Consider the following 15,164-nt stretch of genomic DNA (forward strand, 5'->3'; position numbering starts at 1 on the left):
GGCCGTGGAACATTACTCAACTTTGGCCATTCTACACCTGAGCCACCGGATCTCATCATGTACATACTTTGAGGTTGTACATACTATGATAAGTAATAAAGCAGGACCATCGGTCTCTTTTCTTTTCAAAGATTACGCATCTTTACTGTTTTTTACTACTATTTTCAAATGACTATTAATGAGCTGATCATATTTGAATCAAGTCTAACCTTTTTTGGTCCGGCTTATGATCGTATTCGAATCTAGCTGCAAACTATCAAGGTCACTTGGGGGCTTCCTGTTCAAACATAGATCGTATTCGAACCAAAGAGAACATAGCTGTCATAACCCTCTTGATCGGCTCAAAGCCAAACTCACTAGGGGGCTTCTTGATCGTATTCGAATCACAGCTTAACCCCTTTTGAGTCCGACTTGGATCGTATTCGAATCAGGGTCGTTAAAAACCTCTCAAGGTCATTTGGGGGCTTCCTGTTCAAACATAGGTCGTATTCGAACCAAAGAGAACATAGTTGTCGGTACACTCTTGATCGGCGCAACGCCAAAGCCACTGGGGGCTATATCATCGTATTCGAATATTAGTTTAATCCCTTTGGTCCGCTTTACTTATCGTATTCAAATCAGAAAACCCCCAACCTTTAGTTACAAGGCTAATTTTGTTTACCACCTGTTATTTTTCTTATTGGTTTTTTGCTGTCTCAATTTGAAAATAGTCAATCATGGTCTTTTCACCGGCTTGACTATTTGACAACAAGCCGCCAGGGCATGATAATCATCAGGTATTCAGAAGCATTGACTTCTCACAAAGACATGATTATCAACCTCATCACCCGGGTCATATAAATCGGTGTTCCGGAGGTCAAGGATACAAGTATGGCTATTGTTTATGAACAGTTTCCTTCTGTATTAATCAAAGGCTGTTTCAACCTTGGATATTTTCACATCTGTTTTCCTGTTTTTTCCTCTATTATAATAAAATATTGGTTATAAACCGGGTGTTCTGACCCGTTCGGTACTAAACCGCCAAGCCAGTTTTTCCCTTTTATCTAAAGCAATAGAGCTAAAGTATTGCATATATTAACATCAGAAAGCACAGAGTAACACACGGTGTCTTATGCGCGATGGCATAGGAAAAATAGGCAGTGTTTCCAAAACTAATCTATTACGAGGCTTTTAAAAAGCCCATGAAGATGGTTTGTCATTCCTCCCTTGCTGGTTCGCCGCCTTCTGCTGATTGGAAGCTGGATTTTGACCAGTCAAAACCGTTCACAACAATAAATTCTACTTCTTCATCAATCAAGCCGGCTGGATCAACATCCGGAGCAAATGTATGTTGACGAACCGGCAGGATAAGGTCGGTCACCTTGTAGGAGGGAGTCGCCATCTTCTTATTGTCCAAATCAAAACCCGGCTGCTATTTATCGATATTTGTTTCGTCTCCGAGAATGGTAGCCTGAGGTCGCACCTCCATTACGCAAGCAACGAAGTCATCCTGTTCAAACAGAGACCCGTCTTCCTTTACCGTGGGGTATCCTCTGGCTACGTCCGCTGGGTCTAGATCGGGCACCAAAGCCTTGGAGCAGCTCAGGGCAGTTAAAGCTCCGGCTCTGGCACAGGATCGCTTAACTTCTTGGAACCTGGCGGGTAAGATTGACAGTTTTTTAAGACATCACTGAGCCGGTTGGGTCCTTGATTGGCAAGAGAAATAGCGGCAAGTGCCCATTGTGCACCAATGTACAATTGCTCTACTAAGGTATACACTGCCTTCAGTTTAGTCACGTTGTCTTGGCTTAGATTCTTGCTTCGTGCGCCTGCACATGTTTTGTAAACAAAGGGTCAGCTAGCGGTTTATATTCTTGGTCAGCAGAAGGTACAAAAGGTCAGTACAAATGGCTTACCAAAGATGGCGGACACCATTTGAGATACCCGGTTCTTTAAACCGGTTAGCTCTGTAGTAACCTCCTCAAGAGCTGCTTCCGCTTTTTCGGCGTGTTATGTCAGATGTGTTTTCTCTTCAGCCCAGGTTTTCTTCTTGGCAGTCAAGCTGTTTTTCAGTTTTTCCGTCTCAGCAAGACTTAATTGAAGCTTGGAGTCGGCAACCTTGATTTCTGCCTCCTAATCTGCCAGCCGGGTCTTGGCGTCAGTCAATTGCGAACCCAATTCAGATAGGGCGTTCTGCAAAACATATACAAGTGTATCAAAGCTCAAAATTCAAGATTCAAGTCTCAAGTGCCTTTGCACTGCAAAGCCACTTGACTCTTGGGGGCTAATGTATGCCAAAACAAATTCTTATGACTCTACTATACTTCAAGTCCCAAGTACTTTACAAAGTAACAGCACTTGGCACTTGGGGGCTAATGTATGATATTCAGCAAGTATCTCAAGGGTAAGCCGGATTACAATATTTGTTGAGTTCGGCACAAGACAATTATGAAATTCAAAGTACCGGCTCATTTATGGTCAAGTGAACCAGCCCTTGGGGACTACATGTGAAGTTTATTCTAATTTATTGGACTTCAGAAAAATCTAAAGGTATAGATTTAGCCTATATCATAAAGTGTACAGATCATTTCAGTTTTCTCATAACCTGAAGACTTGGGGGCTGGCAGAATATAAGTAAGCCAGAAGAACATACCTCGTAGTTCAGCTGCAACTGCTTGACCATTTAGATCTCTGAGTCACGGCTGGAGTGCACATGGCTGAGATAGCTGGATAATATGTCGTTGGCATTCAGATGGCCATAATGCGAAATATCAAAACGCACTTTTTGTCTCTTCAACGCCTCTTGTTTCACCGTGCGATGAGCCAACACGGTGGGATTCCCCGGCTCAACAAAGCGGCTTCCGATGATCAGAACATCTTGCACAGACGATGATGGCAGGTTGGCCGAGCTGGATGGTCCAGTTGCAAAAGGATTAACGGTGGTATCGTCAACTGATGGCTCAGGAGGATTTACTTCAGCATTGACAGGCGGGTCTTTTGGAGCTTCAGTTAATGGAGGAGAAGGTGGCATTGCCGGTTCAGGTGCAAGGACTGGCGGGTTTTCCACCGGCTTAGTTACCTTGGCCTTCTTGGACTTAGCTTGACCACTAAGAGAAATGTTATGGGACTGTCAGTATAAAGAGACAGTTTGAAAAACACAGAGGAAAGAGGATTTTTTTCCTTACCCAGGGGCTATCTTGAAGGCCGGAAATTGGGTCTGACGAGTGGCTAGAAGAGCGAGACACCTCCTGCAAAGATAAAACAAAGTAAGTAATGCAAGGGAGAAGATCCATTAACCGAAAGTCAAAGACAAATAAATAAACCTCATTCTGGCGTTTTTGAGGAGTCTGTTGAAGAACAGCAGGCGGTTCATCATCATTCCGGGTCTGATGGCGGCTCTCATGTTGCTGCTTTTTCAAAAGAAAATGAGGATCCAGATAAGCTAGAGGGTGTGAAAACCTTACTTTCCGGGTTACGACTCGAAGTTTCTGTCTTGGCAAATGGGCTGAGTCAGAGGAAATAGTTACCTCTTCTTCCATGGCCTGACTGGCCCCTGTGTCGTCCTGGCAATGATCAGTGTTAATAAGATTATTAAAAAGATGGTCAAGGGAGTCAAGGGCTACCTCCGACTCAGAAGTATCATCAAGCTTCAACAAATCCTCAGTGGTGCTTTTCTTCTTCTTAGATCTCCGGGATGTCTTCTTAGCGGTTATGGTGGCGGCTCTAGCTTTCTTGGCGGCTTCGTGGTCATACTCAGAAATCAGATTTAGCCTATAAACAAATAAGCAAGATGAAAGGTCATGCAGGTATTTAAAACGAAAAAATACAAAGAGGAAGAGATCAGAGTTTCTTTACCTCGGGCACTGGGTTAAGCTTGCAGAAGGGGTTTACCCCGACTTTACTGCAGTCTTCGTATTTTCCATTCACCAGAAGGGTTGACATGGAAACAATATCTTCTTCAGTTAATTGAATGGAGCTGTGATGAAGAGAGTCATCTGGGCCTCCACCATACTCGTACATCAATTTTGATCGACGGCTTAGAGGGATGACCCACCACGCAACCCAGCAACGGGTCAAGTCAACTACGGTTAAGCCATTCCCTAATAAAGCATTAATCCTTTTAATGGATGGTATCAGCTTCTTGCGTTCAGCGGCAGTGAGTTTGTCAGGGAGTGCAAATTTGGAGTCAAGACGCTCTGAGCGGTAACCCGACAGTGGATGCTCATTTGCTGGTGAAGTATCTTGACAATAAAACCAAGTCTGATTCCAGTCCTTGGGATGACTTGGCAAGACTATAAGGGGGAAGACGGCGCCTTGTCGACGCTTACTTGAGATACCTCCAAGTTCCAGGCTAGGGCCATTGGTGCACTCATTCTGACAGTTCAGATAAAAATACTCTCTGAAGAGTTCTACAGTCGGTTCTTCTTGAAGGTACACCTCGTAGAGAACTTGAAAGTTGCAGATATTAGATATGGAATTAGGCCCGAGGTCTTGAGGGTGGAGTTTGAAAAAATGGAGGACATCTCTAAAGAACTTTGAGCTGGGTGGGGAAAATCCACGGTTCATGTGATCAGAAAAGATGATAACTTCAGCGTCTTTTGGATTGGGCCGTTCCTCTTCCGGGTCAGGCACATGGTAGGACATAATATTCTTCCCTGGCAAAAAACCTATGTTAAAGAAATCCTTCAGAGTGTCCTCAGTGACTGTTGAGGGAACCTAGTTGCAGACAGTCGGTGCTTTGGACGGCATGATGTTCAAAAACGAACTGAAAGGAAAGCAACATGCCGGTTCAATTCAATAATAATGGTTAAATTAAGTGATAGTGGTACAGGGGAGTAATGGCGGCTTAAGTAAGGGATAATGTCATATAAAGAAAAGTAAGCCGACGTCGCAAGCCGCCATGACTACAGACATTTGAGAAATACCAGCAATGACATTGATTAAGTGTCGAGACAAACATGTTTCTTAACTTCTGGATATTATTATGGATCAAATGGCCATTCAAAATGAAAAAAATTCTAGACCTAAAAATATAGCACAGATGAAGGCATCAGCCCTAATGCGGCCTTTGTACCAGAAAAGGGATCTACTAATGTCAACAGTAGGCACTAAACAGCTACCGCACAAGCATATCTCTCTTTTTGGATTAAGAAGAGGTGGCAGTGGAAGAACTGCGAAGAACTACGAAGAACATGCGGAAAACCTAGATGCAGATCTGAGGAATAGGAGGGCAAATACTTATGGCCACAAATCCTCCATGGATGGTCGCCGCCGTTCTCTGGTTGATGCAGCAGCCACGGTCGACGACGACGAGATGCTCTGCGACGGCGGCGGGGCTCGAGCAGCAGTGGGGGTTGCGATAGGAAGAAGATGAAGAAGAGAGAAGAATGAGAAGACTGGAGAGTGCCTATTTATAAGGAGAGAAGTGAACACGCGGGCGCAAAAAACGAGGAAGACCCATATAATGATTATCCAACCAAACGGGCGCCTCGATTCTTGGAAAGCATTTGTAGCGACCCGACCCGAATGGATCAAGTGCTCTGTGCGCAGGTGTCATCCCTGGATCAGTAATGCTGACACCACACAGTACATCAAAGGATTTATAGCAGAGTGGCAATCACACACTTATTACATCGTTGTCTCAAAGAGAACTTATTACAATAAATATGGCATAAGGCCATCTAGTGTCGATAACAACGGAAGACTTGGAAGATAAATGGGTCCATCAACTCCAACGGCATCACTGAGTATAGGGCCACGACCTAAAAACACCTTACTCGTCGTCTGAAAAGTCTGCAACATGAGAAGTTGCAGCCCGAAAACGGGTCAGCACATGGAATATGCTGGCAATGTAACACATAGAGAGTAATGGAATGAAACAGCTATACTATATGCATATATGGCTGATGGAAAGCTCTATGGTTACAGTTTTGCATAAAGCCAGTTTTTCCCTACTGCAAAGGAATAAATTTATTTAACTATCATGGTGGTTGTTAAACATCGAGAATGGTTGACAGCATTCTGATCCCAATTAAGTGAACAATTAAAACCCAACAACATTAAATTAGAAGTAACATGTTGAGATTCACATGATATTCAAGTACTAGATACTCAAGTTGTCCATAACCGGGGACAAGGCTAATCATGATTAGTTTGTACACTCTGCAGAGGTTTGCGCACTTTTCCCCACATGACTCGATCGCCTCCGTTTGTTTTCTCGCACTACATGGTGTTTGAGAAACGGATGACTGAGACATAGTCTTTCAGAAGCGCTAGCACCTTACAAGTGGGGTAGACCGTACCACCTATAACCCCTACATCTGCTAGTCCACCCCATAAGAGTTTGCACAACTTAGTCAACTATGCCAGAGCCCATAGTAGCATGTGGCTGCACACGGAAGTTACTAGCATGAATGATCTTATGATCCCTTTGAGCCTGGGTGGCAGTCCAAAATAAAACAGGCAAGTCCTGATAGACATCAGGTGCCTCAATCCACCCAGATGTGTGTTTAAGTTGCCACCTTAGATAAACCATTAAAATTATCAACTCACATCTGTCATGGATATCACTCACCCAATCCACGTCTACTAGCATAGCATGGCATAATAAGCAAACGTAGAAGTAACTCCCAAAGGTTTCATAATAATACAGGTGATAGGTACTACCTCATCTAGTTCCCATCCCACAGTTTAATTAGATCCTAATCATGCAATGTGTGAGGATTGATCTAATGCAATAAAACATGGGTTGTAGAAAAGGTATGATCAAAGTGTTACTTGCCTTGCTGATGATCCGCGAGACCTAGGGTTTCGAAGTAACAAGCAGCGCAATCCGGGTGATCTATCGCAGACAAACAACAAGCACACAATAAGTACTCATCTAATGCACAGGTAAAACTCGAACAAGAGAACGAACCAGAAAGTTCAACTTAAGAACTCCGATTGCAAAGAAAGAAAGAACCGAACAGACGACGGAAAAACAAACGGCGGAAGAAAACAACTCGGTTCTAGCAAGTTGAAACTAGGTCAAATTTTACCGGGCAAAAACTTGTTTAAGTTGATTAGACGAAACGGCGGTTTCGAAACGAAACTCCAGGTGCTTGAATGAGCTGATTCCGATAAACGAGCGAGAAGAAAAACTAGAACGAAGATCGGATCTGAGATCACGATCACGGAATAAATCCGACGAAAAGAAAGAGACGAACGGTTAAACAAACGGACGTTCGTTAACCGGGAAACAATCGGTGATCACGTTTGTTGAGACGAACGGTCCGAAAGAAGAACGAAAACCGATCTAGGGTCTTCGGAAAATAAACCAAAAAAGAAACGGAAAACCGATCTAGAGACCGGAACGATTTAGAAAAGAACCGAAAAGAAAATGAATCGGAAGAGAAGAAAAGAATCGGAACGGTTTATAAGAAAAACCGAACCGAGGGGATAGCAGAGATGCGGCGCGGCTACCTCGGCGAGGTTCCGGCGAGGGGCTCCGGCGAACGGCGGCGTTGGGCGGCGGCGGCGATGCACAAGGGCGGCGGCGGCGATGCACAAGGGCGGCGGCGTTGGGCGCGGGGCGGCGGCGGCGGTGGTGAGGGGCGCGGGGTGGGGCGCGGCTATAGGAGGCGTGGGGTGGTGTGGGGCTTGGGGTTTGATTTGATGTTTTGGAGGGGGGGTGTGGGGGTATTTATCTTGGTGAGGGGAGGGGGTTTCTTGGGGTAGGGGACAAGAAATAGAGTAGGAAAAGGAAAACGAAAGAAAGGAAAGAGGGGGGGCTACGGTGGCCAGAGTCCCGCTGGGACTCGGGTCGAGCGAGAGGCGGCGGCCTGGGGCACTGGCGCCTGGCGCCTGGCGCGCACGGGGCTGGGGCCTGGCCGGCCGGCCTGCTGGCTGGGCCTTGGCCCAAGGCGCTGCGGTTTTTTTTAATCGGTTTCGCGCGCAGAAAAACACAGAAAAGAAAATCTAAACGAGCTCCAAAACTCCTAAAGTAAATTTTCCCCGACTCCTAAAATGAGTCAAACAAAATGAACTTTTCTCCGGGCCTAAAATGCAATTTTTTAAAACGCGCATTTTTCCCTATCCAATTAAAAAGCAAACAAAACTCCGGCAAAACCAAAATTTGATTTATTCATTAAATCTTCATTTTTCCTAAATTTGGGAAAGTCATATTATTCCCTCTCTCATTATTTTTGATATTGGAAAAATAATTGAAGATGAAATAAAATAAATCAAATGATCCTCTTTTTCAAAATTTGAGAAAACTCAAATATGAAAATAACAAAATCTCCAACTCTCTCCGAGGGTCCTTGAGTTGCGTGAAATTTCTAGGATCGGGCAAAATGCAAGAAAATATGATATGCATGATGATCTATGTATAACATTCCAAATTGAAAATTTGGGATGTTACAAACCTACCCTCCTTAAGAGGAATCTCGCCCTCGAGATTCGGGTTGGCTAGAAAATAGGTGAGGGTGGTCCTTGAGTAAATCTTCTTCTCTCTCCCAGGTGGCTTCATCCTCTGAGTGGTCGTTCCACTGAACTTTGCAAAACTTGATAACCTTGCTGCGAGTAACTCTGCTGGCATAATCGAGAATCTTGACTGGCTTCTCCTCATACGTTAAGTCGTCCTTCAACTGAATCTCTTCGAGTGACATGGTATCTCTTAGCGGTACTTCCGCCATCTCGGCGTGACATTTCTTCAGCTGAGAAACATGGAATACATCATGAACTCCTGACAGTCCCTCTGGTAATTCCAACTTATAAGCGACTTCTCCCATACGTTGCAAGATCTTATACGGTCCAGCAAAACGCGGTGCTAACTTTCCCTTAACTCCAAAGCGCTTAACTCCTCGAAGTGGGGATACTCGGAGATAAACTCTGTCTCCGGTTTCGTAAACTGTCTCCTTGCGTTTAGAATCTGCGTAGCTCTTCTGCCTGGACTGGGCTACCTTGAGCCTATCGCGAATCAACTTAACTTTCTGTTCAGACTCCTTAATCAAATCTGGTCCAAAGAATTGACGGTCTCCAACTTCGTCCCATGACAACGGTGTCCTGCACCTCCTTCCGTATAAAGCTTCTAAAGGTGCCATCTTCAAACTGGTTTGGTAACTGTTGTTATAAGAAAACTCCGCATACGGCAAGTTATCGTCCCAACTAGATCCATAATCTAGTGCACAAGCTCTCAGCATATCTTCCAAAATCTGATTGACTCTCTCGGTTTGTCCATCTGTCTGTGGGTGAAAAGCTGTGCTGAACTCTATTCTGGTTCCTAAAGTTTCATGCAACTGATTCCAAAACTTTGAGGTAAATTGGTTTCCTCTATCTGATACGATACTCCTTGGAACTCCATGCAAACAAATGATCCTAGTCATGTATATCTTTGCCAACTTAGCACTGGTGTAAGTGGTCTTAACTGGGATAAAATGTGCTACCTTTGTCAAACGATCAACTACTACCCATATCGAGTCATAGCCTGCTTTCGTCCTGGGTAGTCCTGTGATAAAATCCATGCCTATCTTATCCCACTTCCATTCGAGTATCGGCAATGGTTGTAACAATCCTGCTGGCTTCTGATGCTCTGCCTTTACTCTCTGACATACGTCACAAACTGCTACATATGCTGCAATATCCTTCTTCATTCCGGTCCACCAGAATGTTTCCTTCAAATCCAAATACATCTTGGTATTCCCTGGGTGAATCGAATACGGTGAATCATGTGCCTCTTGCAAAATCAACTTCCTGATCTCCGGGTCATTTGGCACATAAACACGGTCCTCAAACCATAGGGTATCGTGCTCATCCTCACGAAATCCCTTTGCTTTTCCTTCGCTCAATTTCTCTTTTATAGCAGCAATCTCCTTGTCAGATTTTTGGGCTTCTCTGATCTTATCCATCAATGTTGACTGAATCTCCAATGCTGCTAGATAGCCTCTCGGAACTATTTCCAAACATAGCTCACGAAGGTTTTCTGCTAACTCCTTGGGTATTTTCCCCGTCACTAGGGTGTTGACATGGCTCTTACGGCTCAATGCGTTAGCTACTACATTAGCTTTTCCGGGATGGTAATGCAATCTCATATCATAATCCTTGATGAGCTCCAACCATCTCCTTTGTCTAAGGTTCAACTCCTTCTGCGTGAAAATGTACTTCAAACTCTTGTGATCCGTGTACACCTCACAATGATTTCCAATGAGGAAATGTCTCCACGTTTTCAATGCATGCACTACGGCTGCTAACTCCAAATCATGTGTGGCATAATTCAACTCATGAGGCTTTAGTTGTCGTGAAGCATACGAAACAACTCTTCCTTCCTGCATAAGCACTGCTCCAAGTCCTCGACGTGAAGCGTCGCAATACACCTCATAATCCTTGGTCTGATCTGGCAAAATCAATACTGGTGAGGTGACCAAACGTTTCTTCAACTCCTGGAAACTAGCCTCACACTCCTCAGTCCATTTGAACTTAGTATCCTTCTTCAACAACTCCGTCATAGGCTTCACAATCTTTGAGAAATTCTCAATAAACCTCCAGTAGTATCCTGCGAGTCCAAGAAAACTCCGGATCTCTCCAACTGTTGTTGGTGCTTCCCATTCGGTTACGGTCTCAACCTTAGTGGGGTCAACTGCTATACCTTCTCCGGATATAACGTGTCCGAGGAATCCAACTTCCTTCAACCAAAACTCACATTTGCTGAATTTGGCGTATAATTGATGTTCCCTTAGTTTCTCCAAAACCAAACGCAAATGTTCCTTATGCTCCTCTTCATTCTTTGAATAAACCAGGATGTCATCAATGAACACTACGACGAACTTATCCAGAAACTCCATAAACATTTTGTTCATCAGGTTCATAAAATAGGCAGGTGCGTTAGTCAATCCAAATGACATAATGGTATACTCATACAGTCCATATCTTGTGGTGAATGTTGTCTTAGGTATATCCTGTTCTCGAATCTTCAATTGATGGTACCCTGATCGCAAATCGATCTTGGAAAACACTTTATCTCCTTGCAACCGATCAAACAGATCGTTGATCATTGGCAGTGGGTACTTATTTTTGATGGTTACTTCATTCAATCCCCGATAATCTACAACCATCCTTAATGATCCATCCTTCTTTTCCACTAGAAGTACAGGTGATCCCCAAGGCGAAGAACTTGGGCGAATTTAACCTTTATCCAATAACTCCTTAATCTGATTCTTAATTTCCACCAAATCCTTTGCTGGCATCCGGTACGGTCGCTTCGATATTGGGCCTGTACCTGGCAATAACTCAATCAAAAACTCAATGTCTCTATCCGGTGGCATGCCTGGTAATTCCTCAGGAAATACATCAGGAAAATCCTTCACCACTGGTACTTCCTCTTGCACAACTCCTGTTAGGCAGTTTACTTGTGTCCTGTTTGGCACATGTCGGGATACATACTTGATCCTTCTACCTTCTGGTGTGGTAAGCAAAATTGTCTTACTGGCGCAATCGATGTTTCCTCCATACATCGACAACCAATCCATGCCTAATATCACATCCAATCCTTGAGATTCCAATACTATTAGGTCTGAGGGAAACACATAGTTACCAATCCTTAATGGTAACCGATCACACCATCGTCTAGACATAAACTCCACTCCTGGTGAGCTTACTAACATGGGTGTCCTAAGGGCTTGGGTTGGCATGTTATATTTATCCACAAATCCCCTTGATATGTATGAATGCGATGCACCAGTATCAAAAAGAACGAGTGCGGTAAATGACTTAACCAGAAACTTACCAATTACTGCATCAGGCTGATCTTCAACCTCCTCCACATTAATGTGGTTCACCTGTCCCCTATTGAAAGGGTTCGGCTTCTTCCCAGAGCTTCCATTGCCATTTCCATTCTGGCCTTCAGGAAATTCATTGGCATAATGTCCGGTCTTCGAACACTTGAAACAGGTGACTTGGCTCAGATCTCTCTTAGTTGGGGTTGATGGGGTGGTCCGGTTCTGGCCGTTGCTGCCTCCATTCCCATTACCATTCTTGTAGCCATTATGGTTGTGCGAACTACCTCCTCCATGGGTGTGCTGAAACTGAAATCCTGGTTTTGGGGTAAAACGGGGCTTCTGCTGGGCTCCAGAGTTATACTTCTCCTGTCCATACTTCCTCTTACGGTTTTCAATCTGCTATTGCTTTCCTTCAATCATGATGGCACGATCTACCAACTCCTGGTAGTTGTTGAAACTTGCTACCATCAATTTCATGCTTAGTTCATCATTCAGTCCTTCTAGAAACTTCTCCTGCTTAGCTGCATCCGTAGCAACGTCATCTGGGGCATAACGTGCTAACTTGCTGAAATCGTCAATGTACTGGCCAACTGTCCTTCCTCCTTGGCGTAAGTTGTGAAACTCACACTTCTTCATGGCCATAGCTCCTGCTGAAACATGGGCAGTGCGGAAAGCTTGCTGAAACTGATCCCATGTGACAGTGTCAACTGGGTAAGTGGCTGTGAAATTCTCCCACCATGCTGCCGCGGGTCCGTCAAGCTGGTGAGCGGCAAACTTCACTTTCTCACCATCTGTGCATCCTGCAGTGGTCAACTCCCTTTCTATCTTGCGGAGCCAATCGTCTACTACTATCGGCTCGGTGCTACTGGAAAACACCGGCGGATTCAGCCTAAGGAAACGGGCTAAGTGGTCAACAGGTGGTGGTGGTGGTGGTGGGTTGTTGTTGTTCTGCTGGTTCTGGACTAACATCTGCATCAATTGATTCTGTTGCTGGATCAACTGAGTGAGTTCCGGTGGGAATCCATTGTCACGTCTCGGAGGCATCCGAGGGTTTAGAAAAGATGAGAATTAAGAATAGAGTGAGGTCTAAAGGGAAAACACTACCCATATGCACATGAGGCAAAAGCACACAATTCACTCCAATCAATCAAACAAGGGCTTACAATCGGTCTAAAACTATCGCAAAAGTGCTCGAACTATAATGTTTACATGGGGGAATACTACTACTATCTGGTGGTCATCTAGAAATTTGAACTGATGGAAGACTCCATGATATCTGCTCCAGCTTCGTCTTCAAAGTCGGGTTCACTTGGATCCGAATCGGTGTCGTCGATGATGATGTAGTTGTCCGGACATGCGACGTACTCGTCTTCCTCTATGGATGCTAACTTCCTCTTGAGTTCTTCAATCTCCTGCTTAAGATAGCCATTGTGCCTTGCTAGAGCTACGATCTCGTCCATGTAGTCCTTGCGTGTAGACTTCAGTTCTCCTTCTAGCTTGATGATCCTTGCCTTAGCATTCTTCAACTCTATCATATCATTGCACATCTGGTTCTCGTGGCATCGAATGTGCTGGTTTAACTCCTGGATGAAAGATGCAATGGATCTATCCTTCTTGGTGCTGACTAACTCCCATTGTTCATCTTGGCGTCCGCAAATCTGGTAGATAGTGTCCTTGAGGTCTTCTTGGTAAACTTCTCCAATGCGTCCTATGGTGATATGACCTTCCATGCTCTTTCCCAGACTCCAGGTTGGTGCATTGAAAACACTATCTATAGGCTTCGTGATTGGCGCAAATGTTCTTCCCAGAACATGAGCTTGAATCTTCCAGCGCTCCTCTTCAGGCAGAGTGGCGTTGAAGGTTCCCGTGAAGCTTGGTAATCCAATGTTCAGGTACTTGGTGACTTCTTTCAGGTGAAATCCAAATGGTGTGCCTTCGTCCGGTTGAGCGTACTTAATCTTCGCGTTCGTCATCCTAATAGGGTAGAAAAGATGAGGAGTTAGAAAATGAGAAGAGAATGGTGATCTATGGCTTTAACTTAGTGGTCGTGTCCTACAGTCAGCGTGTGCTCTGATACCATCTCTGTAGCGACCCGACCCGAATGGATCAAGTGCTCTGTGCTTAGGTGTCATCCCTGGATCAGTAATGCTGACACCACACAGTACATCGAAGGATTTATAGCAGAGTGGCAATCACACACTTATTACATCGTTGTCTCAAAGAGAACTTATTACAATAAATATGGCTTAAGGCCATCTAGTGTCGATAACAGCGGAAGACTTGGAAGATAAATGGGTCCATCAACTCCAGCGGCATCACTGAGTATAGGGCCATGACCTAAAAACACCTTACTCGTCGTCTGAAAAGTCTGCAACATGAGAAGTTGCAGCCCGAAAACGGGTCAGCACATGGAATATGCTGGCAATGTAACACATAGAGAGTAATGGAATGAAACAGCTATACTATATGCATATATGGCTGGTGGAAAGCTCTATGGTTACAGTTTTGCGTAAAGCCAGTTTTTCCCTACTGCAAAGGAATAAATTTATTTAACTATCATGGTGGTTGTTAAACATCGAGAATGGTTGACAACATTCCGATCCCAATTAAGTGAACAATTAAAACCCAACAACATTAAATTAGAAGTAACATGTTGAGATTCACATGATATTCAAGTACTAGATACTCAAGTTGTCCATAACCGAGGACACGGCTAATCATGATTAGTTTGTACACTCTGCAGAGGTTTGCGCACTTTTCCCCACATGACTCGATCGCCTCCGTTTGTTTTCTCGCACTACATGGTGTTTGATAAACGGATGACCGAGACATAGTCTTTCAGAAGCGCTAGCACCTTACAAGTGGGGTAGACCGTACCACCTACAACCCCTACATCTGCTAGTCCACCCCGTAAGAGTTCGCACAACTTAGTCAACTATGCCAGAGCCCATAGTAGCATGTGGCTGCACACGGAAGTTACTAGCATGAATGATCTTATGATCCCTTTGAGCCTGGGTGGCGGTCCAAAATAAAACAGGCAAGTCCTGATAGACATCAGGTGCCTCAATCCACCCAGATGTGTGTTTAAGTTGCCACCTTAGATAAACCATTAAAATTATCAACTCACATCTGTCATGGATATCACTCACCCAATCCACGTCTACTAGCATAGCATGGCATAATAAGCAAACGTAGAAGTAACTCCCAAAGGTTTCATAATAATACAGGTGATAGGTACTACCTCATCTAGTTCCCATCCCACAGTTTAATTAGATCCTAATCATGCAATGTGTGAGGATTGATCTAATGCAATAAAACATGGGTTGTAGAAAAGGTATGATCAAAGTGTTACTTGCCTTGCTGATGATCCGCGAGACCTAGGGTTTCGAAGTAACAAGCGGCGCAATCCGGGTGATCTATCGCAGACAAACA

Source organism: Triticum dicoccoides, chromosome 4A, assembly GCF_002162155.2.
Source record: "Triticum dicoccoides isolate Atlit2015 ecotype Zavitan chromosome 4A, WEW_v2.0, whole genome shotgun sequence".
NCBI classification, from domain to species: Eukaryota; Viridiplantae; Streptophyta; class Magnoliopsida; order Poales; family Poaceae; genus Triticum; species Triticum dicoccoides.